This window comes from Amblyomma americanum, chromosome 8 (genome assembly GCF_052857255.1).
Source record: "Amblyomma americanum isolate KBUSLIRL-KWMA chromosome 8, ASM5285725v1, whole genome shotgun sequence".
NCBI classification, from domain to species: Eukaryota; Metazoa; Arthropoda; class Arachnida; order Ixodida; family Ixodidae; genus Amblyomma; species Amblyomma americanum.
In genome coordinates, this window is record NC_135504.1 from 135,762,236 (window position 1) to 135,769,101 (window position 6,866).

The following is a 6,866-nucleotide window of genomic DNA, read 5'->3' on the forward strand; positions in this document are numbered from 1 at the left end:
GACGACGTATTTCTCGCAAAAACTCTGGCCTGCATTTCAGCGACCTCATCCCCACAGAGCGTGCGATGCTTTTGAGGGAGCACGGTTAGGTTAGGCGCCGGCGGGTGGTTTCCCCCTTCCTCAGAGAGCAGCCGTTGCAAACTAAATATCATAACCCCAGTGCGGGGAGTCGCGAGGGGTGCGTTGCGCCCATCGGAGGCTGGCCGGGGCTATGGGGCCAACGGATTGTGATTCCTTGAACAGAGCGGTTGCACGGCGCAGCAAGCAGCGTCGAGGTGTCCCACGGTTGCAAGACCAAGTTATTTATTTTCTGCCACAAAAAACAAATGGGTGCTCGACGGCGGTCGCGTTTAAAGTCGGCGGCTTGAAACCAAAGCCGGCGCACGACCCTTCAACGGCTTCCGCTAGATCCAACGGGTCCACTGGATCTGGCTCTCTCGCCAACTTGCATGTACCTTCAGATATGTACTGTGAATGGATTAAAATAGCCGAACTCGAAAAGAACAGCTCCGCCGAACTGCCGCAGCTATTGAATATAACGCGCACCTCGCCGCGGAGCCAAATTAGTCTGGCTGGGCCGGCGGCGGCTGGCGCACTCGGCGCGAAATAGATACATGCTCCAATCTCCCCGCAAGTGACGTCAAGGTGCGCCGAAGCCGCCGAACGCGTCGGCGGTCAAGCGCAGTTGGAGTATAGAGGGTCTCGCTTTGACCGACGTGACTTCGCCGTGCAGGGTGCGCGCGCGCCTCGCAGCAGCTAAACGCGTGAGCGAAAATATATGCTAAGTTAGAAGACAAGGGACGGCGCCGGGATATTCAATTGGGTGGCACGAAGATACCTCCGGAACGGGGGAGGGGGGGGGGGGGGGGTGGAGGGCGAAAGGGTACAATTAAATTTTAGGTAGGCACGGCCGTTGGTTTTGGCATGAACGTCAACACGAGTTCAGGACGACGTTTGAGATTGCTTGTTCTTTGCCAAAAACAGGCGCTAAAAACATTTCATGCCTGATGCCCGAAAACCGAGAGTGTTTCTGTTACCTTTGAAGTTCCTTATTGAAGGACACCAAGCGGTATTTGCAACCACGTCATTTCGCTGCTAAATATTTACCACGGGGTAGTTTTGAATGTCGGTAGAACTCTGGGCAAGGTTTACGGATGCTGGTTATCTTTGAGGAGAATAAATACAGCTTTGATTATTGCCGTTATTGATGATTACTGTTATGATTATGATTTTGCCTTTATAACATTTTTAAATATACATAAAGAGCGCCTAAAAAGCAGAGGTTCACAAAAGTAACTGCCCAAAAAATAGTATATGCACAAAATAATGGGACCAAGATACGGCAAGAATTTCTCTCCAGTTCCTCACGGACGCTTGTTTAAGCGAGGCGATGAAGAGAATGAGCATATCATGCTTATTGCGCTCCAAAGAGCAACGAAAATTCTTTGCAGGCTAGCAATACCTGCCATACCTAACGTTCTCCAGTATGTAGTAGAAGGTGTACCGCTCTGCTAGCTCGAGGTCCTTGATCGACATCACTGGTATTGGTGTCAACAGTGGCCAGGATCGCATTATTTCTGGAACAAAGTCATCCATGTTTGGCTCGCCGGTCACCTCGTAGAAGTCTAGGTACGAGCACAGATTTACGGCACTCAGATGGTCTTGGACGTAGTCAGTCCATCCTTCCACCAGATACATTCTGAGCTGCTTTCTGGCCGCCGCTTTTGTATGTAGTGCATCGAGCACACTGTCCATGTGGGCACAGCCAGAGTACAGGTACCTGCATCATGTATGGATGGACGGATGGATGATAAGAGCGTTTCCTCTGAATAGGAACCATGGCAGGCGCCATCACTTTTTAATGCGTCCGCATTATAAGCCGCAGTTTGGGTACTCTCCGCTGTGGGCGTATGCCAGGATGTGTACGCAGAAGATTCCTCTATCATGGTTGGCTGATGGCATAGTGAAGAGAGAAATTGTCCTCTCCAGATTTAGAGAAAAGGACGGGATGATGCTTCCCAAAGAATGTTTAACTCATTAATGAAGAGAATTCGTAAAACGGATTATGACTAAGAATTCGTAAGAATGACTCAACAAAACATCAAAATGACTAAGAATGACTGAAAGATTAAGTAAATTGAGATCATGACTAAGAGGAAACCAGCTAAGAAGATGAATAAATAAGAGGCGATAGCATTCCCACAAATAGGCAAAATCCGCCCATAAACTTCGCAGATACACAAGTAGCTACGCGGTGCCCAAACGCCTCTAATAGAAACACACTGTAGCGGGGTAACGAAAGTAAGCTCCCTTAATTTTTTAGACCTAGTAAACGTTTGCCGGTGGTGTTGGTCCGGTGATTATCAGAAACTGGATACACCGCCTGAAGGCTTCTCGATGATATGACTTGCAGGCGAAGCGATTGAGTGAGAAACGAACTTTTATACAGGCTATTTACAGATGGGTACAAACAAAAGTCAATATACGGCAACAACTATCCGCGGCCGGCCTAGCCGACCGCCTGCACAGAGGCGAGGGACACCGCGTCCCAACAGCCAAACTGGTGCGTCTTGCACCAGCTCTCAACGGTCACTCCCTCCGCACTCGGCCAGACCGAGCGCCTGCGAGCTAGGAGTAGCTAGAGACAAAAGCACACGGGCGCGGCTCCCTTCGCTGGTACACCCCAAAGATGCCCGCGCCCCTTTCCACACGTAAAAATAAACTGCTAGCTGCGACTCATCCGTTTTGACGAATAATAAAGCTCAGAACTGATGTCAGCACTTTCCCTTACCCCCGAGTTCCTCCCTAGGTGGTCTCGCAATCCTTCTCCAATGGGACAAAGGTCCAAGGTCGAGGCCGGCAGATAGCCACGCTGTCCGGAGCGGCGAAGGAAACCGCAAGAACGAATGTGGAGACTAACCAAAAAGGCATGAGTCCACTTCTAACGGCGTGCACCAAAGCAATACAAAATAAAACAAAACCGGACGCGCAGCCTAGGTGACTGCCCTCTCGCGGAATATTCGCAACACATGTACAAAAAGATGCGACAGCGCGCCGCACCATACAGACCTCTTTATCAACCTTAAAACACAGCCTGGAAGTTCACGCTTCTTTCAGATACAGTCTAAGTAAACTTTCTGGCTATGCCAAATATGACTTCCAATTACGCGAAAGACAATGGAGGAAAAGCGCACCGGACCATCAGTCACTACTGTTCCAAGCCTGCGTTTAAGAGAGACACATTTATTCATAAGAATTGAAGGGCCCTTCACCTGTCGCAATGGAAATACTCTTCATCATTTTACATAGTGCCCAGCACATTTAATTGTCGGCGTCAAAAGGTGGCCTACAGGTGAAGATAAAGGCGACGAGGATCTACCGTTCAAATTTTTCGAAGGCAGGCTGAAAACCGTTCTAGAGCTGTCTTTCAGCGAATATCGAGTTAATAGTGACTGGTAGTGTCTGTTTCTAACAAGTTTACGTTATGAACTGTAGCCTTTCGCCGAATAAAAAGGGCTCTGTTAAGGCTGCACGATTGGAAGCACTTTGTATTCTTAGGTGGTTATGATAGTGTTCACAAGCGAGAGCACGACTGAGCTTTTTTTTTTACATCTCTCAATAAGCACGAAATTTCGAAGGTATCTGCTTTTCGTGACTTAGGCGCATTGCTGGATGCTAAGTGGTACTTGTAATTCTCCCATAGATAATGCCGTGCGTTCTCTGCGTGCCCGCTGAAGAAAGAGAAATTTCTCGAACGGACACGAAAGTGGCTGCCAGCTCGTCCCATCCCAAGGCCCAGGTCCTCCTCTCCCCGCGATCTTGAGCTATGTACTCAAGTGTTCCCGCTATCTGCGACCGACACTGTAGCGCGGACTTCCACAGACAGCCACCATCCCGTCAGGATATGACGTGACGGAGATGCGGCGGCGCTGGCGTGAGATGTGACTTTCGTAGTGTAGGCAAAAGGCAGGGCCGTCCGCCTTGGGTGTGCCGCGTTTTTTTGTTTTTGTGCATAATTCGCGGCGTGCTGGCAAGGTGTGGTACCGGTTGTTTGTGCCACAGGACAGGAAGCGGCATAATATTTCGCAATCTTCTTGCAGTCAAAGATGGGCGAAAGCGATGGGCAGCAACGTAGACGGGGGAAGTCTGCTTCGAGGCTAGCACTGCGCTTCTGAATTGAAATCTACCACAGTGGCAGGTGGCACTTCAATTAATAATTAGTCGCAGTAATTGGACCAAGAGGAGCAATCTGAGTCACCGAAGCCCCACCGATGGCAGCACCTGCCATCGCAGCGCCATCGCTTAACCGCTGTGCTATGAAGACTCCCGGAATTTATGATGTCGAGAAGTACCAATTCTGCATGCATGGGCGTTAACCGGCTAAAGCTATCGCGTCTTACCCTTAAGGCGGAACTTAAGTGTGCCTTCCAAATTTTTATCCGCTTGGTTTCTCTTCAGTAGCGTGATGCACGATTCAAGAATTAACGTCTACACCTCGTTCGCCTTCTGTTATGCTGTGAGCACGAGAAGTTTAGACACGATATTCCGGGTCTGTTGTCGGGTCCCAGTTACTCTCACTACGTGCCGAACACATCTTCGCGCAAAAAAAAGAAAGATAAAGCGCTGCTGTGAGTTACATTCAGTGATCGCAGTGGCGGCAGCAGGGACACGTCGACATTCCTTCTGAACCTCTGGTTTCAATTCGCAGTTCCCTGTTCGTGCCGCGGCAACGATACATCGGACCACGCCATAGCACCGATCTTCAGGGAACGTGCGGTTCAAGAAAGTCGTCTACGTGAACACCGCTACAAGGAAATCACCGCGGCATACGACGCTTATCTTGGTGGCGTCACTTACTACAGCGCTGGAGTGGCCGGACTGCCTATAAAAGCAAGACGAAAATCCTGCGGCGCTCATTTTGGCAGCAGCGGGGACACGTCGACATTCCTTCTGAACCTCTGGTTTCAATTCGCAGGTTAGTCTTTGGAAATTATTTTTCAATTTAGCTTGTAACCACTGTCCTTGCTGCTGCCAAATGAGTGTCCAATGAGTGTCTAGTGAACATGAGTGACAGTGACGGTGTCTCAGAGTGTATAGTTTGTGCATCTGAAATAGATGCCGGCGATATATATCTGAATTGTAGTGAATGTAATTTCAGATATCATATAGGAAAATGCTCTGGTATGACCGAATCTCAGTTTACTTCTATGAGAGAAACAACTAAGAAAGCATGGCGTTGCCAAACGTGCCGTGTCGGTAAGACTCGAGGTGGGCAGAAAGAAAAGCCTAAATCGGACGTTTCATCGAATACTGCAGCTGGCAAGTGTAGTGAGGAAACGGCTAATTTGGCCATCGCACTTGCAGACATTCAGGCTAAACTTTCAGTCCTTCTAAGTCTAAAGGACACTGTTGACAACATTGACCAGGCCATTCAACTAATGTCTGAGAAGTATGACAAAGTCCTTGCTGACACGGCACGCCACGAAGAAAAAATTAAAGGGCTGAAAAAGAAAGTGCACAAACTTGAGCTTCAAGATCACTCAGGGCTGGACTCGGTGAAAGAACAACTAAATGACCTAGAATGGCGCAACCGAAAGCTAAATCTCGAATTCCATGGAATCGAACAAACGGACCAAGAAAATTTATTGCAAAAAGTAAACGATGTGGCGAACACGCTAAAGGTACCAGCACTTGATAAAGATGACCTACTTGCTATTCACCGCCTCCCGACGAAACCCGATAAGATTCCAGGCATCATAGTCCGCTTTGCTAGGCAAGAAACAAGAGACGTCTGGTTTTAAAAGCGAAAGGTTCTTCGTGATGCTGAAACTGCTATCTATCTTCAAGAAAACATAACCAAACAGTGCAGGGAACTACTCATGGCAACAAAAAAATATGCAAAAGACCACAACTTCAAGTTTGTTTGGCACCGTAATGCTAAAATCTACGTCCGGCGGAAAGAGGGAGATAGCGCTTTGCGTATCGTCTCTGAATGACCTGCATATGATAGAATCTGCCACAGAGTAAAAGGCCCATCAGCGATGTATTCTAGTTTCCTCGCTTATGCACTATGGCTCGTCACAGTTACATTTTGCCCAATGAGGCAATCAAGTTCACTGGTTCTGATTTTAAATCGTCTTTCAAGGTGTTTCATGCAAATTTGCAGTCCGCCAGAAATAAGAGCACTTCTCTAGAATCCCTCTTGAGTCAAATAAATGTTCAGTTTGATGTACTCATGTTAACAGAAACATGGTATGACACTGCAGATTACCCTTTTTGCTTGCCCGAGTATGACTCTTGTACTCTCAATCGAGAGTACGGCCGAGGAGGTGGTGTTATGATGTTAATAAGAAAGGATATAAAGTATGAAAGACTACCTGTATATACACGTTCTTCAAGCGACTTTGAAGTTTTGTCTGTTCTCTCGCACCGTAAACTTTTTGTTACGATATATCGCCCACCAGCAGGCAACCTTGGCACATTCTTCAACTTCCTGGAGTCCCTTTTTTCATACACAAATGACAACGACCTAAGTCTCGTTTGCGGAGGAGATTTTAACATAAACTAGCTTGACTCGTCTAGTCCTGTTAAACACTTTAACCTAATGCTAGAAATGTATTATATTAGAAATACGATCAGTTTGCCAACAAGAGTCACGTTACAATCATCTACACTAATTGATATTTTTCTAACTAATTACCAGTCGAATGAGCTTAAATCTGGTGTCTTAGCTTACGATATTAGCGACCACCTGCCGATTATTCTATGTGTCAAATCTCATAATAAAGAAAAATTAGCACAGCGTAAAGTTACGTTCCAATGGATTTTGCCCAACCAGCTGGAAGCATTTCGCAGGGATGTCATGA